This window comes from Triturus cristatus, chromosome 5_2 (assembly GCF_964204655.1).
Source record: "Triturus cristatus chromosome 5_2, aTriCri1.1, whole genome shotgun sequence".
NCBI classification, from domain to species: Eukaryota; Metazoa; Chordata; class Amphibia; order Caudata; family Salamandridae; genus Triturus; species Triturus cristatus.
The window spans coordinates 100017662-100038220 of record NC_140588.1 but is presented as its reverse complement, the minus strand read 5'-3'; the positions used below and the strand labels follow the sequence as shown (position 1 = coordinate 100038220).

Sequence of the window (20559 nt, the reverse complement as noted above, 5' to 3'; positions counted from 1 at the left end):
TCATAACGTGAATCTGTGTATATGTTAACTTTCTTATGTTTGGCTTGAATACAGGCTTGTGTCAGAGCGATGAGCTCTGCTGCTTGAGCTGACAAGGTATCAATACAATTTGTTTCAATGACTTCAGTGTCTGTTGTGACTGCATAAGCGGCCACTAATTCTCCTGTACTTGTTCTCATGCATGAACCATCTACATAAAGTGTCAGGTCTGGATCTGGTAATGGAATGTCAGTCAAGTCTTGTCTGGGTTTCGTTTTGATAGTAACGACTTCAATACAATCATGTGCCAATGGGTCTGTTCCATTTAATGGCAAAAGTGTGGCAGGATTTAAGGTACTACAGCGTCTGATTTCTATGTGTGGCTGGAACAATGTTAATTCGTAACCCGTCAGTCTTGCTATAGTCAAGTGTTGTGTTTGTGTTCGGTTCAAGAGAACCTCTACTGCGTGTGGTACTTGTACTGTCAATTGATGTCCTAATACTATGGAATCGCTTTGTCTGATCGCTAATGCTGTCGCTGCAACTGATTTCAGGCACGCAGGAAGAGCTTGAGCTACGGGATCTAATGTGCTAGAAAAATAAGCACATGGTTTGTGTGATCCTGCTTGTTCCTGAGTGAGTACTGACAAGGCAGTACCTTCGCGTTCTGTAACGAAAAGTGTAAAAGGCTTACTATAACATGGTGTCGCTAAAACAGGTGCTTGACATAAGGCTTTCTTTAAGTCTTCAAAAGCTTGTGTATGTTCTTGGGTCCAAGGGAGGACAGTCGATGTCGCTGCCTCCTGGGTTGTCAACTGAATGAGTGGTTTTGCTAGAAATGCGTATTGGGGGATCCACTGTCTACAGTATGAAGTGAGGCCTATGAAGGCCCGTACCTCCTTTTGTGTCATAGGTGGTGGCATGTTTACAATTAACTGGATGCGGTCAGGTGTGAGCTGTCTCCCCCCCTTGGACAGCAAGTGCCCAAGGTACACAACTTGCTGAACACAGAATTGCAGCTTCGAGGGGGACACTTTGTGCCCCTTGTCGGCCAGAAATTGTAAAACCGTCAGTGATGCTTTTTCACATTCGGGTTCACTTCGGGCGGTGATCAGCAGATCATCGACATACTGAAGCAGGGCAGTGTTAACTGGCATGTGGATACTGTCAAGTTGTCTTTTCAGTGCTTGGCTATAGATGCTGGGGCTTTCTGTGAATCCTTGAGGTGCGCGTGCGAATTTAAAACTTCGTCCGTCTAAACTAAATCCGAACAAATATTGGCTTTCCGGATCTATTGGGACGCTAAAGAAGGCGTTCTTGAGGTCAATTACAGTAAAGAACGTGGCTTCTGAATCAATGGCTGTGAGTAATGAAGAGATATCTGGGACCACGGGATATTGTGGTACAATGCATTTATTTAATTCGCGCAGATCAATAACTAATCGATAAACTGGAGGTGCTTTTGGGTCAGTTCGTTTAAGAATTGGAATGATCGGGGAATTACATACATTGGAGTCGGTTTCCACGACCACTCCTTGGACAATAAGCTCGTCAATGATTTGCAGCAAAGCCACTACAGCATCTGGAGGTAACTTGTATTGTCGCATTCGTGGTAATACCACTCCTGTTTTAAGTGTGACTCGATATGGTGTAATGTGCATACAACCTACATCAGTGGGGCCTTGTGCCCATAAATGTGCAGGTAGATTCTGTAACCGGTGATCCATGTCTCTAAATACATAGTGACCTTTAAAGTCACGCAAAAATAGTCGTACTCCTTCCGGAGAACAACATATTACAGCTCCTAGAGCTTTCAGTGTCTTTATGCCTAACAAGTTTTCTGGACATGATTTTGTAAGCAATAAATCTGTAGTCCGTGTCAATGGACCGACTGCTAGTGGAAGAGGTTGCGATACTTTGTTAATAATAGGCTTTCCTGAAAATCCAAGGGAAATATTCTGTGAGCCTGAGAGGGGTGCCCCTGGAACCTCGTCGTGACTTATTGTTGTTCTGCTTGCCCCTGTATCAATTAAAAACTTTCTGTCTTTCCCTAATACTTGACTATGTACGTAAGGACCTTCCTGATCTACAGGAACCTCAATAAGGGGTAAGCCAACTTCCTTCTCTAGGCTATTTCATGTGTATCGCTGATAATCGGGATAGTCATTTTGTGCATACTGGTACATCTGTTGTGTCGTGTTTTGTGTTGTAGCAATAATCTGTGGCTGTGATACCACCACGGTCTGTTGTGAAGCTGGCATAGGCTGTACATTCTGAGGTACTTGTGGTTGGATCTGATCCTGTCTAGGTGGACGTGGTCTTTCCTTCGTTTTACCCATGGAGATATTATGTTTCAGGACTGCACAATCGTTTATATAATGACCTGGCTGTTTACAATAGTTGCATGTCCCTTTAAGAGGAATCGCTGAGTTACTGGACTGTGTCACACCCTTTCTGTGACCGTCAGCTGGAACTGACTGGGCAACCAGCATTTTCATTTTCGTGTCCTTCATACGTCTTTGTTCATGTTCTTGTTCTTCTCTAATTCTATTGTGGTGATATTGTAACATTTGTAACATCTGTGACGGGGTGTTACCTTGCCAGGTACTCTCGAATTTCAATACTCGATTCTTAACTTGGGGCAGGGAATTTTCAACTAATTTTGTCACAAACAGATGTGGATACGACTCGCTATTTGCTTTTATGCCACTATTAATACCAAAACATTTTTCAAATCGGGAATAGAAATCACTAGTGTCTTCATCTTGTTTTTGTTTACAGGCTGAAATTGCACCCCAGTCTTCCTTTTTCGTAGTTAATAAGCGTGGCAGTACTTGCACTAGTAATCCTGGTAGTGCTGTAGTCTTTTCCCCGAGCCCAGATCCTGCAGCTCGGGCCTTTTCTTCGTTTTCTAACGCTGTCCAATCTATCTTTTGGTCTCCCACCTCCCATTCCTTTTCTTTGAGTTTCTCGTAAATACCGGCAGGCATTAATACTTTTAATATTTTCATAATGTCAGGGTAGGTATACTCTCCCATGAGTAACATGTCTTTTATCTCACGGTGGAAACCTGCTGGATCTTTGTCATGGCTAGGTACTACTTTCTTCATTTCTAATAATTCAATTTTAGTTATGGGCGTGTACACAAACACGCGTTTAAAATTATTGTCATCTCCTTTAATTGGGTGCACTTCGCGTAAGGGATTCTGTCTATCTATGTGATACATTTTTCTTCCCATAGTGGGAAATGAAACATGTTCTGGGTATACGAAAACAATGTACTGGTTCCGATATTCTAGAATTTCTTTAATTAAATCAGTACCTGAACCTCTCCATTTATTCGTGAGTAATTCTATCAGTATTTCTGGTAGGGGACCAGGATCGGAGTGTTGGTTTTTATATAATATAAGGAGGTGTTGAATCATGTATATACCAGCTAATCGCTGTTCGTCTGGGTTAAGATTCAAAAACGTGTGTGCTAGCGCATCATCACTGTATTTTCCGGGACTGTCAGCCCATTGTACTGCTGACCTGGCTAATTCTTGTTCATCCATGGAATCGAGCATATGATACCCCCTTCGGTCTCGGAGTAATTTATCGGCAGCTTGGAATAGATGTTCAGGAGACCTTGTATTCAACATAGGGGTTTGAAAATTTCGGTTACATTCTGGACGTATCGGACGTATTGGATCATTAAAGCATCTGGTATTATTAAAAGGTCTTCCCGTACCTACATAAGCCATCGTTTCTAATTGTCCTGTGGGCATTTCTGATTCTTCCTCCTCCTCTCCCTCTGATTCAGTTTTGTCTGTCTTTAATCTTTCTTTATGTATTCGTTCTACTTCTTTGCGGATCTTTCGGCACATAACTACTATACATGTCTGTTTATCATGTTTCCCTTCTGATATATTATGACCCCATCTAGTAAGTACTTGCATTTCACCCTGATCTACCCCAGGCCGATCTCTGTTTCTGATCACGCAGTTTATGAAGAAGCGTAACAGTTGTCTCTGTATATCTACTTTCTGGTATTCCATGGCTTCGTCAATACTTTCAGGGCCTCGCCCTGATTGGACAAAATGATATATATTGTCTAAATGTGCCATCATTCCTGGTAGCGTCGTTAAATACATTGAAGCTCGTCGTATACGTAGTGATGACAGCAGCATTCTGTCCTGTTTACCGGGCACTGGGTCATATCTACAATCCACTAGCTGTTCCTTGAACATGTCGGAAGTTGCTAGTTGGGGTGTACGTTGGTATGCTAAATCTCTAAGAGATAATTTATTTCCTCGCGGTGGCGTGGCAAAAATTGCTGTCGTACCTCCTGTCGCACCGTCTGAGGTGCTAGGCACGAAAGGATTTGTTGAATGTAAGGTAGAAACTGTAGATGCAGAAAAAGCGGTAGAAACAGATGGGCCTATTGGAATGTGTGTAGGAGTTTGTTGTTGCGGAGGTATAGGCGGATGATCTTGGCGTTGAGCACCATCGACAGGCGGTGTGTGTGTCGGAGCATTAACATATTCGGGAGCTACATCGTCTAAATAGGAGGAAAGGAAAATATCTTTAGCGGTCTTGGGATGTGCTTTAATCGGGAGTAATGGAGGTGGCAGATCTTTCGGTATTTCCGGGGTAGCCTTAGGTAAACCCTCGGCCAGAAGAGGATACATACCATTCATAAGAGTGTTTCTTTGTCTGTCTACTTGTTCTGTTTTTACTCGGGTACCTTCCTCAATTAATATACTTTCTCGGGCTTTATTTGAATTCTCCCTACTTTTCTCTTCTTGTCTGAGCGCTTTCTCTGTGCGCCTATGCGATTCTTTACGCCATAATTCAATGGCATCTTTCTGTGACTGTCTGGCTTTCTTTTTCCATAATTCTTCTTCTACTCTCATGATGCAATCAGCATCCCATGTCCCAGCTGCGGGCCATCTCTGACTTTCTGCTAAATCCTTGGTGTAGTCCACCCATAAATCAAGATATAATACGGCATCTAGGCCATGCTTATGGTACATAAAGTACCCTGGAGTGTCCCTAGGTGGAATGGGAACAGCTTCTTCGAGTACCCCCTTTCTAGTTTTGATCTGTCTTAATTTTGAAAAGAGCGGCATCTTTAAACCTTGCTACTTGATTCTTACTCTTAATACCTGGACTTGAACACAATTAAATACGATAAACATAATAATGAACACTCATTCATACCACAATTTTTAAAACATATTAAAACATTTAACATTTAACATTTAACGAACAATGATAATTAGAAGAAAACCAGTTACTGACATAATACTCATACTAGATAATACTGGATTATATACAAGACATACTAGATATACTGCTAAACAGTACAGATACACTGCTGAAACAGTGCAGACCGGATCTGTGTACCCAAACCCGTCTTGACCGGCACAAACTAATGTGCACGTCTAAACGCCTCCCCGGCAACGGTACTCACCGGGTAGCACGGAACGGAAGGCCTCGGAACTGAACTGGACTGGACCGGACTGGACTCGACTCGACTTGGAACTTCGGAACCTGGTGGGCCTCTGTATACCTCGGATCTTGCTCTCTCAGCTAGGCTCTGGTCGGGATACTTCGCACTTCTCACCGCCTCGTCTGGGTATTGATCGCAGCCTCAGTCACCCCCGCTTGGCCGGAGGGAGATACAGGAAATCCTGCGGGTACGCGTAGTTGTCCGTCCAGCTGTGGCACGAGACCGGGTCTGCAACGCACCTCCGGCGCGTGAGATGGGAAAGTGTCCCTATTCGGGCGCCAATTATGTGGTAAATTTTAATTACCTAGACTTAATTTATGCGGTAAAATATAATAAGAATAACTCAGTAAAAATAAGAGGCAGAATCCGTGGTATTAGAGGTTCTAAAAGGCTTTATTCCTTACAAAGGAATTATGGTTCGAACCATGGCAATCAAATTCCATCACCACGAAGGTTCAGGAAGGGATAGGCAATACATTATTGACAAGTAACAATATATATATGAAAAGCATTTACATTAAGACAGATGCAGGAGGCGTAACAGCTGATAATACAGATAAGAATACACATACGTAATGAAAAGAGGCGTATACTAGAAACGTCACTAAACATGATGTCACAGGTGGGTGGATCCAGAAGAGAATCCTGCAATGTCAGCAGAAATATATGGCAGAGATGCGCACGCAGCCGCATGACGTGTGATTGACGTGCAACTAGAGGGTGAAGGAGACTTGACATTTAGCCCTACGTGAGGAGACAGAAGTCTGGGGGGTCAGGTCAACCTAATCCCAAATCATATCTAATATCTTGTGTTTAAGGAACTGTGTTATCCAAAAGGAAAGGTCTCTCGGACAGAATCTATTCTATACTGACTGTTAGTGCGTGTACAAGCGTCTAAGTGTCTACGTGAGATGCGAGGGGGCAGGAATCTTCCATGGTAACAGGGGCTATGAATTACTTGCATGAAGACTGTGAGGCCGGGCCCTTCGCTCGGTAGCTGGAAGGATGTTTACCTAAACTACTAGACAGGAATGAATTGGATGAGGAGCGGAGCAGATAACTTGAAGGTGAAATACTGTTTTTGGCAGGCAACAGGCCGAGTCAGGCACCGTTAGCCGTGCAGGGAGTAGGATAAAGTTCATGGATACAGATGCGAGCTCAGGTTGGAGCTGTCAGAGGCAGAAGGCAGGGAAAGGCTTGAGGGCAGAATTCAGGGCCTACTCGCCTGAACTGTGAAACGTGAAAAGTATACCATATAAAGTCGGTGGCCTTTCATACTTAGGAACGGAATATCCGACCCATTCATGGCGGATCTGAAAGAGGACATGTTGACGGTGGACGCACATGTATTTGCGTCTTCATAGCTGGAACTGGAGGGAACATACATGTACTTGTAGCATATACATGGAGCCGTTGGGGTCTAAGATAGGGGACACAACTGATCATAAAATTCATATTTCCTCAAAGGTCCTCAAGAAAGTTAACAATATTACTATCTATCCCCATACCCTTCATGGACTGCCACAGTTTGGCCCTGTTCACGCAATCAAACGCAGAAGACAAGTCCATGGTTCACACAATCAAACGCGGAAGACAAGTCCATGCCAAGCTAGACCCATTCATTCCGTATGAGACAAAGATTAATAAGAAATAAGGAGGAGATTAAGACTTTTTTTGGTTTAAAAAGGTAAGGCCTTGGATTTTCATTTCTTCCAGGGTTGATAAGAGTGGAAGCATTTCATTATAAAAATAAGCAATTAGTTTAACCAATATGGGGTAAAGCAGGGTTGTTCATAGGTACTGAAAGAAAAGTGCAAAACTTACTTATAGGATAATCCAATGTACAATGACTCTCAATGAACATAGTTTGTGTAGTGAGAGGTTTCCCTGAAAACGCTGCATGGATCCAGCACTTCTGGACCTATATTGGAGGGACCTGCCATAATGCATACATGATTGTTTTCTAGGTTTAAGTAGGCCCAAAATGGCAAGTCTGGTCTTACAACAGCTAGGTGCGTCTGATCTTTGCTCTAGAGTATAGATGTACAGTTTGCAGTGGACTGTACAACCTCTTTTCTACCAAATGTAGATGAAATCACTAAAAATTAATTCTTAACCCAATAAATGTATCAGCTGGTTCTCCTATTTGGTGTTAGATTGGAATCAGATGATAAGACTATCATCTTTGCTATCACAGGCGCAGAATGTCATTTAAGCAGTTTCAAATGCACTGTAACAATTTATTTTTAGTTTGTACATCCATTCATGTTACTCGGCCATGTGCATGCAATTGTTTTCCCTCTAACTATTTGTAGCAACCACACAGATTGGTGACATTGGTCAGAACTTTAATATAGGCTCCAGAATATCATGCTACCAGAATATTGGGGCCTTAATGTCGAGCACCAAACTATCGACATGAACAAGATTAATATACATATAGGTATATATAGATTTGATTATCTCCACGTATATGCACCATGACAATATATATGCAGTTAATTTTTCGCCATACAACTGCTCAGAAGTGCAAAGCCCCCATCCACTCCTTTTATATCTTGCTTCTGTGTTGTACAAAGCAAGATACACATGAATGGTAGGCAAAGCATTTTTAATCCTATGTTTTCAGATTTTAGGGCAAATGATCTATGGTGATTTTCCATGGCATCCACCCAATTCTTTGAAAACAGGGGAAAGTCTTGTACATTTTCATGATATGATCGATTATTTGCTTTTCATATGGAGGTTTATTGCAAAGGTACATTTTCTCCAGGGAAGATAAAAATTGTATATTATTTATTTCTGGGCCAGTAGAATATAGATTTACAAACAATGCTTTAAAATGAATACAGATACATGTGGGTATGCAGGTAGGCATCATTTTACAATGGCAACCAATTGCTTTAGAGGAAGAAAGAGAAAAAAATAGAATGTATATATCAGTGAAAGTGTTCTGCTTACAGTCTCTACCACCAAATTTGCTATATACAAATACCCATAACTCATTTTTCTTAAATACATTTGGACACAAGAAAAGGAGCCCATCTGTTCAAATGTTATTAATAAAAGGTGTTAGTAGTGGGCCAAATCTCTCCTTACTTTCCCAAGTCGTCAAACTTAAATTCAGGGTTAGCTTGGAGCTACAAAGTGCCACTAACTGAGTGAGGAATTCACTCTTCATCTGACGTCCTAATCTGCTACATCCACGGTTTGCAAACATCAAAACCCAGTACACCCCCAAATCCAAACTTAAAGATTGTGCATGTAATTGAAGGATGCAAGTGATGAAAAACCGAGCAAAATGTTTAATTCAAACATCGAGTGTGCCATGAATTCCCCTTCTAAAAGAATGTACACATCTACAAAACATGTGAAACAGTGGCAGGTGAATCGCTATGGTCCCTGTAGTCACCGGAGTCACTCAAAAGCAATTTTGCATATCCGTACAATTTAATAAAAAATACGAACCTCTGTTTTGTGTATTCACGATTCAAACTTATTCTACTTTTCCAAGTTACAAATTAGCTTATATAGCTGCACTACCAAGCCAGAACTTTAAAGCCTGTACTGATGCCCTCTACCTTACACAGCACCCGGGAACAACTTTACGCCCTTCTTTTCACTAAAAGTAAGATGCATTCAGAGTAAAACCCCTATATAATGAACCACATCAATGAACCACAACTGAAAAGTTAAAAATGCTACTAATGACCTATGAAAAATGTTTTGTGAATTGTGAATTATGCTTAATTTATAAAAGAATAAGTGCCAATGCGCAAAGCTCTGCTCAGAGGCCATAGTCCGGTGCGATGAAATGTCGGCGAGCCGAAGACCAAGGCCGTGTTGTCGTGAATCCACTTTATGCCTTTTAATCCGCTACCAGACATTCCCTGCCTCTTTATCTCACTCATGCATGTTTCTGCTTTCTACCTAAGTGATGGGTTTTCCATCTTTATCTGCCTCCTTCTTTCCCCTTTGTGGGTTTTTCCCTCTGCTGCTCTCTGTAAACGTACGATGGTGAAAAGGCAGCGCTGGTTCTCAAAAATGAGAGCCAGTGGAGCCAACCGGCAACCATTGGCTCAAATGCAGGTAATTCATGACAGCCCCCCCTTGCTGCTACGCTGCCTCCTTGGTTTCTGAATTGTTTACTTGTTACTGTGTTGTTGTGCTCAACCTTGTTTAAGTCATCTTTGTTAAAAAAAAATCAACTTGTTTAGTTTTGTACGGCCTTTGTTTTAATTTCTGTGTGTTTTTTCCCCTGTTCGCTTTCCCGACGTTTTCCTGCAGCATCTCCCTCCCACTTCCCCCCTACCTCTCAGCACCCCTCCCTCCTCCTAAGACCTGCTTAATGGAGGCTGCAGTGTGGCCACCCAGCAGAAGCGCACATCGGCCACGCGGCTGGAACACCAATGGTGTGCTAAAGGCAAGCCCGTCTGCACCCTCCCGCTAATGGACCGTACCCATTCCAAGGGACCCTTGCTCTCCCCGTTATTGCAGATACACTGCCGCCGAGCTCAGAGCCCTGGACTCCAGACCCTGCAACAACAACTGCTGCTGCACCCCTCCACAATCAGCTGTAGGTTTTCCTGCCAGCACTACCTCTAGTCCTGCAACACGGAGGCACCCGCGTTCATGACAAACACCACCCCGTGGACCACAACCACTTCAGAACAACTCCACTGCTCCTGCTCAACGCATAATCACTCTACAGGTACACCATTGAGATCTCGGACATCATCATCTCCCTCATCCTTGACATCATCTGCCTCACAGAGACCTGGCTCAACAGTGCATCCGCGCCCGACACTGCCTGAGCATTGCCCGACTGCTACAAGATAGCACACCAAGACCACCTCAACAAACACGGAGATGGAATCACCATCATGGACAAAGAGACAATCCACTGCACCACCACCCCAGACGGCACTACCCCAAAAATGGAACACCTCAACTTCCAACTCTATACTGATGGCAAAACCACCATCAGAGGCCCCCTTGCCTACAGACTTCCAGGACCTCATCGAAGCTTCTGTGATGCCATCCCCAATTTCATCGACCAGCTAGCCACTGACTTTAAACACCACATCTTCCTCAGAGACCTCAATTTTACCTCGATGGCCTTAATGACACCAATGCCTCCAACCTCCTTGAAAGCATGAACAGCATCGGTTCACCCAACTTGTCACCATCCCACACACATCGCAGGACACACACTCAACTCCATCTTTACGCCCAGTGAGTCTCACCTGGACAGACTATGCCCTTGTTCACTTCACTATCACAGGATCTCTGGCACCACCACAAAGACGCCCAGCGCCTCACACTGCAGCTGGAACAAAGTATCAGATAGCCAGTGGACCAACGTCCTCAACACCTCTCACCCTGACATGCAACCAACCTGGAACAGGCTGTCAAGAACTTCTTTGCCTGGCTCACCCTCTGAGCTGACAGAGTCTCCATGTGAAGCCCACCAAACTCAAGAGATCTTCCAAACAGGCCAGTTGGTACACCACAGAACTGTGTGCCACAAAACTCAACTGTAAGTGAACAGAAAGGAAATGGAGCACCAGCAAGGAACCCACAGACCGAGTCACATTCAAGACATCCCTCAACCAATACCACCATCTTCCGAAGGAGATGAAAAGTAGAACCCTTGGCAGTTCTGGCCACAGTAAAGAACTCTTTAACATAGTAAGAGAGTTCTCCAACTTCTCAGCCACCGGAAACATCATCACCCTTTCCCAGGAACTCTGTGACACCGTGGTGGACTACTTCCATGACAAGATCTCAACCATCTTCAAAAACTTCAAACCCCAGCCCACCACCACTGACATCCTCAGCCTCCTTGCTCCTACAGATGCAAACCCCAACCACGTGCTCACTAAATAGGACCAGCTCACCACAGCCATCATGAATGCCGTCCACTCAGGAGGACCCATGGACCCCTGTCCCCACCACATCTTCAAACTTTGGAGCACGATGATCAGCAACGATCTCATGGCCATCTTCAAAGCATCCATCACCATGGCCACATTCCCCATGGAATGGAAAATGCAGATGTCAAACCCCTTCTTCAGAAACCATCCATCGACCCAAGAACTACCATCCCATTTCTCTTCCATCAACTGCCAACTCATGGAACACCTGTAGAACAACACTCTACTGGACACTTCTAAATCCAGATCCCACACCAACCACAGCACCAAAACCACCCTGATTGCTGCCACTGATGACATCAGAACCCTCCTTGACTGGGGAGAAACGGCTTCCCTGATTCTCTTTGACCTCTCAGCAGCTTTCAACACTTTATCCCACCACACCCTTATCAAAAGCCTTCACCACATTGGAATCTAAGGAGACGCCCTCAAATGGCTCAACCCCCTCCTCACCAGAAGTCCTCAGAGAATCTACCTACCACCTTTCACCTAAGAACATCATCTGCAGAGCCCCTCAAGGCTTGTCCCTCAGCCCTACACTGTTCAACACCTGGACAATCCTGTTGGTCAATATTATCAGAACTCACAGACTAAATATCATATACTATGCCAGCGACACCCAGCTTATCCTCTTGTTATCAGAAGACTCCTACCTCATGATGGTCAGCTTCGGGATGTTCATGGTGAGCATCGCCAACTAGATGAAATACAACTGCCTAAAACTCAACACAGACAAATTGGCAGTGCTCATCCTCGGAGACAACACCTCTCCTTGGAGCGACGTCTAATGGCCTAGTGAACTCGGACCCTCCCCACTCCAACAGACCATGCCCGCAACCTTGGCATTATCCTGGACAGCAAGATCACCATGAAAAACCAGATCAATGAAGTCTCCTCCCCCTGCATCCTCGCTTTGTAGCATCTTCAAATGGCTCCCTATCAACACCATATAAACCGTCACTCAAGTCCTAGGACCGATTCACAGAACTAACTTAAGACAAAATCCTAAACGTACTACTATTTTGGTATTCACAGAAGGCACTTACTCATTTCGGTATTCACAGAAGTTAGGAGTCCTAACTTTAGTACTCCTAAATGCCTTTTGAAGTTAACTTTACTACTCCTAAACTGAGAAAAATCCTAACTTTAAGACTTTCGGTAATCACAGAAGGCATTTAGAAGTACTAAAGTTAGGAGTCCTAACTTTACTACTCCTAAACTGAGAAAAATCCTAACTTTAAGACTTTCGGTATTCACAGAAGGCATTTAGGAGTCCTAAAGTTAGGACTCCTAACTTCTGTGAATACCAAAATGAGTAAGTGTTTTCTGTGAATACCAAAATGAGTAAGTGCCTTCTGTGAATACCAAAATGAGTAAGTGCCTTCTGTGAATACCAAAATGGTAGTAAGTTTAGGATTTTGTCTTAAGTTAGTTCTGTGAATCTGGCCTCTAGTCACCATCCAGCTGGACCACGGCAACGCACTCTACGTGGGAATAACCTCATACCTCCTGATGAGACTGCAAACCATACAGAACTCAACAACCATACTCTTCCACAACCTCTCAAAATGAACGTACACCACCCTCCCACCTCAAGAAGCTTCAATGGCTCCCCATTCATAAGAGACGGAAGTTCAGGTTGCTGATTCACACCTACTAAAGCCCTACATAACCAAGGACCAGCATATATCAAATACCTTCTGACCTTCCACCAACCCTCCAGGCACCTGCACTCCACCCCCCTATCCCTCGCTCACACGTCCCACATTTGCTGAAACAACACTTGAAGATACTCCTTCTCCTACCTCGCTGCGAAGTCATGGAGCAACCTCCCCCTTCACCTCCCGTCCTTATCCTCTCTGTTGGAATTCAGGAAGGGGCTCAAGATCTGGTTGTTCAACTGAACCCTCCGTAAGCAGCAGGTTCTCAGCAGTTGGATACCATCACGTGTGATTAGACACGCTTTATAAGTCCTGTTTGATTGACTGATGGAAATGAAGCACTGTATGAGTCTCTGCAACACACCAGAAGAACACCATAAAACAAATCCTAAGAATAAATCACTCCAAAAAGCACATCCACTCCTCCACAGAGAGAGAGTCTCAATCTTGTGTTCAGTTTGCAATCATTGAGGGCATTTGCTAATATTGGAGCCACATTAAATGCACTACTTACTAATAAATGAACTCCCTAAATACATTTAACTCCACCCCCGTGTCCCGTTTTTATCTCCAAGAAGCAAAGCATGCCTTATGATAACATTTTATGATCAGATTTATTTTACATTTCCCTATAAATTGGATAAACTGTGATTTCTTGTAGTTTTTAAGCTGTAAAAACAGCACATGGTTAGATTCCTGATGAGTAGAAACAAGCAGCAACCTCTTATCTGCTTAAAGCAGAGTCTCTGTTCCATCACAATAGTTTCTGGGGTTTGCTTATTTGACAAAGAAAGGGCTACATAGCAGAGCAGATATGTGTGGCGATAATGGACAATCCTGAGTGTTCCATGCACTATTCTGCAAATTTATGATCTCATGCTATTTTTCATGACGGAAGCGTTCACCTGGGCACATAATGCAATGAAAAAGTTTGCAAACAGTAAACAAAACAAGAATCAAATTATTTTCTCATGACCTTTCTGAGCCCTTACACATACCTTACAAAATGATCATTAGAGAGATATTCCAGCTGTAAGACTTTTATCAGTCAGAGATGGCGTTGCCATTTTTTAATCCACCAGTCCAAACCATTTGTAGAGTTTTTGCAGGGATTTTCATGATCACGTTTTGAATATGAACCTATAATGTGCATATTATATAAGTTATGTTCATTCCTTTGCGATTAGTGTTGCCAGGATATGCTGCATAAATAATCTCAAGAAAGCATGAGGGTCATTTAGCCCCCAGCTAGTGATTCACCAGTCTGATCTGGTGGCAGAGACTCAGCTTCCACCAGCTCCCCAGCAGACCTCCCCTTCGTATTTTTAATTCCATGCTAGTCTGATGGGGTATTTATAATGAAAGCAGCACCCTCAACACAGCAGGAGCCATGTTGGAACCTTTTGTAGCGACAAGGGAAGATGCCATGTTGTGGTGGCACACTCTGCTGTCCTTTCTGTTTTACAGAAACAAACTCCAAAGTGGGGATTTATTTTGTGAATCCAAAAATACAACCCTGAAGCACAGGGAGTTTTCTCTGATCAAAAGGGAGGGCCTTCCGGTGTTTATACACCAATGGCGTTGTAGTAACGGACTGCCAAACAAAGCTTTCCAACAGCACAGCTGCTTGAGGGTCAGCTGCCAGGAACCGGGTGGTATACCCTCCTGTAAAGAAGAAGGAGCAACTGCGGGTTTGGCAGGCTGAGAAACCTGACAATTCACCATAAACCTCACTTTCTATTTCATAACATCTTTATAAAATCCTTAAGAACTTCTCACTAAAATGGATCAATAATGAATGACTAGTATCTCATGGCCTTGTTCACTTGAGAATCAGTCCAAACCTGGAGAATTGCCAGCCTTCTTATTACCTTTAGAGCTTCTCACCTTTGTTTCCTTCTTTTGTAACATCAAGAATAAAGAACAGCCCTGAGGTAACTGAAGGTCCAGTTGTGCCGGTTTGAGAGAAAATAAAAATAATCAGACGACAGGCAGCTCTGCTGAGTCAAAGGAAAAAAATGCTTTTCGTCATACCTGAAAAGATGACCCGGACAACTATAGAATATAAGGACACACTTCAAGGTGCTCGCTGTGTGTAAACACTTCCTGTTTACCCTCAAAGTTCCTATCTTATTCAGATGACGTTCACCAACAACGATTCAACTCAAGTCTTAACAGGGTTTAGTTCACACCTCATATGCTATGCTGTCAAAAGGGTGGCGGGGGGCAGGCTTCTCTGGGTGATTAGCTGTTCTGGGGAAGTCGCCCGGAAAGGGCACAGCCCTGCCCTTTCCGTGGACATCACCCAGCTCTTTATTTGTATCCTGAGGCAACAACTGATTGCAGGTCGGGGGCATTTTAGAAATTGAATCACCATAATCAATAATTCTTTAGACACTTTGGTGATTTTGAGTGGAATAAATGATTTTCTGCAATGAGCCTTTGGAGTTCACAGTTTCATGGGGCTGTCAAGCACGGCTGCTTTTTAATGACATGGCATAAGGGATTAACGATACATTTAGCACTGTGCATTGGTTTTACACCTAAAAGGACTTAACATTATACAAATGATAACTGGATACTCGTGATGCACAATTAGTGGATTATGGCATGACAATTTCAATTTATTTACTTCACAAATATAAACACGTCTTTGTAAATGTAGGAAAGTGTGCACTAGCATTAAGATCAAGCCGTGGTGGTAGGAGAGGAGGGGGGTGGTGGCTTACTGTAGGCAGAAGGAGACACCAGGCAAACAAACTTATTTTTACTCTGCTAAAACTTTAATCTTGTTCTGCTGGCCACCCACCTGAGGCCGTGGTGACCTGAGGGACCACGAGGACAGGGATTGGCTGAATGGAAAACTCAGATGAGTTGCTACCCAATTGGCAATGTCAGATAGGAAGTGTTCATTGTTGCAACAATGAAAGACTCCTAATGGTATTATAGTGAATAGTGGGTGGAGGGAACATGTTCATCTTATGGGCTGGAAGGGGTGTGAAACCACTAGAACTTACCTGCTTCGTTGATCGTGTATGTTTCTTCAGAGCTGTATATCAACTTCAGCTTGATCCTAAAATAATTACATAAAACAATTAGTAACATTAACTAAGTGATGCAAAAAATATGCATTTCTTTGTGATTGTATAACAGGCTCCCATATTGCATTTCTGTTTGTTTTGGTAAACCCATTATAGTGAGACTGAAGTCAACAAGACTGGAGGATATTCACAAGAACGTGTGCTAACATCACCAAAAAATGCTAACACAACTTTACACATGCCAGCCTATTGCGGTAAAATAACCCCTTGTCAACGTGGAATTCACAACAAGGCGGTACCATGCGATAGTCTGCCGAAACCGCAGCCAATGTCCGCGATACAACCACCTCGACAGAGATAAAAACACAAACCTCAACGCGAAAAAACATGCGATGTGCCAAAGAGCAATGAGGAAATAAGCAATAAGCAGCGCCAGGCCTGCAATACACACATGGCAGGCAGGAAAAATCACTATAAAAGTAGAAAAAACACTCAAACACAAACTGACCAACACCCAAGCACCATGGAGGCAGCCGGAGCAGGCGCACAGGTCGAGCGCAACCCCACAAGCACCCCGGACGACCAGCCAGGGACCTCGGGGACAGGGAATGGCAAGGACAAGAAGAAGAGGAAGACAAAGTTCAGTTCACAGGAAAACAGGATCCTAGTCACAGAGGTGATGGAACACCATCAACAACTGTTCGTCATCTCCAAAGTGTCATTGGGCACCAAAAATGGAATATGGTGGGACATTGTGGACAAGGTGAATGCCGTCGGAGAGCACAAGAGGTCAATGGAGGAGGCCAAGAGGCGATGGATTGACATCAAGCTCAAGACCAAGGATAAACTCGCAGCCAACCAGAAGGCGGCAATGCAAACTGGAGGTGGGAGCCCAGCACCACAGCTCATGCTGGATGACATGGAGGAGCTGGTGTCAACAGTCATCAGTGTGGAGACTGTGGCCAGAGTCGGTGGACCGGACACTGCTTGACAGGACACAACACAACCACAACAGTGTGAGTGACCACCAGGTCCTAGGGTGACGGGTGGAGATGGCCACGATGGAACAGATGCACAATCAAGCAGAGCACAGTGCACACCCACAATGACACTGGGTCATGGCCCTGATCTACAGACTGTCACAATGTACAATGCCATGCTGTATGAATGTCAACATGTACCATGCGGCTGCATACATGTGGACTCATTGTATTACACCATCTCCCCTTCACATTGCAGGGGCACCGTCAACACCTCCTGCAGAGCAGTCCCAGCCACTCTTCACTGATGATGAGGAGGACACCCCCAGCATCAACACCCAAGCCCTCTAAGACATCATTGACATCATCCGCAACTCACCTCCAGGATCAGGGCAGCCCAGTTGCATCAAGGAGACCCCACCCACTACCCAAACCACCCAGCAGGAGGCACCCACAGCCACGGCAGTCTCCCAAGACCCCCAGGAACAACACATGGCCTTCCAACGCTGTGTGCTGGAGGGCCAGAGGGAGATGGCTGAGCAGGTGCGGGAGGGGTTTGACATCATGGCTACCAAACTGGACACCATCCCTGGGCGCGGAGGTCCCATCAGGGACCAGCTCTAGTCCCTAACAGACACCCACGGCCCACTCCATGGTCTCCAACAAGCCCTGACTGACATCACTGGAGTCATGACACTGAGAGAAGAACACCTGTCTGCTCAGAGTGGCTCCAGCGATCCCAGCCGTGAGCTGGCACACATGCGGCGGTCCATGGAGGACATGGTGTGGATGGAGGCGGAAAGGATGGCAGCCACCACTGCAAATCAGCGAAATGTAGCTGGGATCTACCATGCCCTGCAGATCTTCATTATGGCATTGCTGCCACAAGGAGTGGTGCTGATAAATGCTGCTGCCCCCACACCATCCGCCCCCTGATGTGTCAGTGGCACACAGTGCCACAGCCGGTACTGCAACACCCACAGGTGGGGCAGTGCACACATCCGAGGATGAGGACGTGGATGGGTTTGAGTTCAGAAGGAGGCACTAGCATTCATTTCCGCTACCTGGCCTGTTTCTGCTTGGTGCCGCACATGGCCCCATGACCTTCCACTGACCCCCGACACACTCCGCTGCACTCACCTTGGACCGCGACATGGACTGCCATATCCTGTTTGATGACCAATGGCATGGTGACCAGACTGCAGACGGTACCCTTCCTTTTCCGCAGTACTTGTCATCCAGAATGGACTCTGGCTGGCCCTCCACAGGCCCATATTGTAAAGCGCACTGCTGTGTCATGTCTTTCATCATTCATGTATGAATGTGTGGATAAATGTAGGGACAGTGATTCCCCTTACGTCAATGATGCTCATCTAGTGGGATGCCAGTCACAGTGTGCTACATTGCCTCTTGTGTTCCGGGTGCAGTGGACACTATAACAGGGACACATGCATTAGTCACTTCCTTGTCCGGACATGGACTGAACCACGCCCAGAGTCCCCGAGTCGTTGTTGCAAGTCCTGCACTGGTCCAGCGTACACCAGGCCAGACCACTCCGCTTACGCTACGAGGGGGGCCCACATAGCTACCTGTCGCAGGCATACTCGCTGGTGGTGTGCAGGTCACTGGTCTAGTTGTCAGCATGTCACGGCCACTCCCTGAGGGCAGGTTTGCAAAAACACCACACCCATCCGGCACCGGCGTCACAGGCCATGTGACCCCGCAAATATAAGGGGCCGACAACGTCACATTCCCCTCTGCCGGTGGTGACTGGATGACGGACGCTCCACAGTTCTCAATCATAAAGGGCCCATGAGTTGTTGCGCACAGGGTCAGTGGCACCCAAAGCCTTGCAGCCGTCACGGGCCTACCACCACGTGGCGCTGACTGGGGTTGCACAGGGTTAGGGGCACCCAAAGCCTTGCAGCCATCACAGGCCTACCACACGTGGCGCTGACTGGCGTTGCACAGGGTTAGTGGCACCGAAATAGCTGAGCGGGTGTGCAGCCTGCGATGATGACGTGTGCACTGATGTGGTCTCCGCCATTGATGACTCAGGACTCAGCGTAATGTGTGGGACCTGCTGGGCCGTGGGGCGTGTCCGCATGATGTGGACCAAGCCATGGTGGCGGTTCCGGGGCCTGGAGCTTGCATGGGCAAGTGGTGTGCCCACTGGTGGACACACCGGTGGCAGCAGGTGAACAGTGGGGCCTGGGTGCGCAGGGGCGGCAGTGTCTCTCACTCTCTCCCTTCCTTTCCTTCCCTCTCTTTCTCTTTCTCTTTCTCGCTTTCTTTCCTTCTCTGTTTCTCTGTGTCTCGCTCCTTTGATGTGCGCATGACACACTTCCTGAGTTTGTGCTTTATTTTCCAGGCTGTGACGTCGAGATTGTCCCTGACGGACCCGACAGGAGTCTTCCACATTGGTGTTTTGTGTTGTATTTCAATAAAGTTTTTGGTTGTTACTTCAGTGCTGTGTGACTGTTTCTTATTCTTCTGGCCACACACATGTGGTTGTTTGGCAATGTGCATCATCATGCGCTTTTTGTGGCTCTTGTGTCGTGCACAGTATGTGTATGTCCGGGGAGGGTGCCACGGGGGGGGGGGCTGGGGTGGTAGCGGTGGGTGTTGTGGCCCTCATGGGTATCGGAGCTGCACGATCATTGTGTCCATAGCAACTGTGGGTCTTCAGGTGTGGCTCTTGGCAGGGCTCCCTCTCATGCTGTGGGTAGTAGTCCTGCTTAGAACCAGCAAAAGGCAGGTGTTAAATCCCTGGTGCTACCGCGGCTTACCGCCTGTGTTTGGTTCACTTCACAGATCTGGCAGTTTGTTGTGAAAGAGGTGTTGTGGTTTTTTCATGTGTTTTTGCATTGGGAACGCCTACTCTGCATCTCAGGTGTGCACCGTGGAGATATATTTTGGGGCAGTTATCGAGGGAATACTGGCGTTGTCTGCAGTTTGCACCAGCTTGTGAATGGGGTGTTAAATCTATCTCCACTTTTGATGCGTTAAGTTGGAGATAAATCGGAGATAAGTCCTTGTGAATATCCCCCTGGGTGTTTTATTAGAGCGCTGCATTCATTGGAGCGTTGGTGTAACAAACTTGGTGTGGACTTTGAATAGATTCTTTAACATACTTAGGGCCTCCTCTACAAGAAAATTATGCAGCGCGGCCCGCAAGCCATTTAGCTGCACCGTGCTGCGTCATTTTCAAAGCCCCGGGATGCATCGTATTAACATTTTGCAAGGATACCTGCGCTGCCGGGATGATTTTGTTTGTGGGGGAAGGGACACCTTCCTGCACAAAAACAATCATTAATGGCATTTTCCTCTTTCCATGCATGCTGCAGAATGCAGCACTCATAGAAAGCGGAAAAAAACAAGGAGAAATAAAAGTTTTTTTCCTCGTTGAGCAATTCCTATGCCTTCCCTGGGGAGGTGTAGGATTCTGACGCATTCCCAGGTTTACAA

General features: G+C 45.4%; 1 protein-coding gene across 2 annotated transcripts in view; it reads right to left on the bottom strand.

Annotated features, from left to right (window-relative positions):
- The window catches only part of CDH20 (cadherin 20), a 1519872-nt gene that overhangs the window by 638048 nt on the left and 861265 nt on the right, over positions 1–20559 (bottom strand). For both annotated transcript variants that reach the window (XM_085606877.1, XM_085606876.1), the window contains one exon: positions 16088–16143. The gene's annotated coding sequence lies outside the window, so the exon portion shown is untranslated. The remainder of the gene's footprint in view (positions 1–16087; positions 16144–20559) is intronic.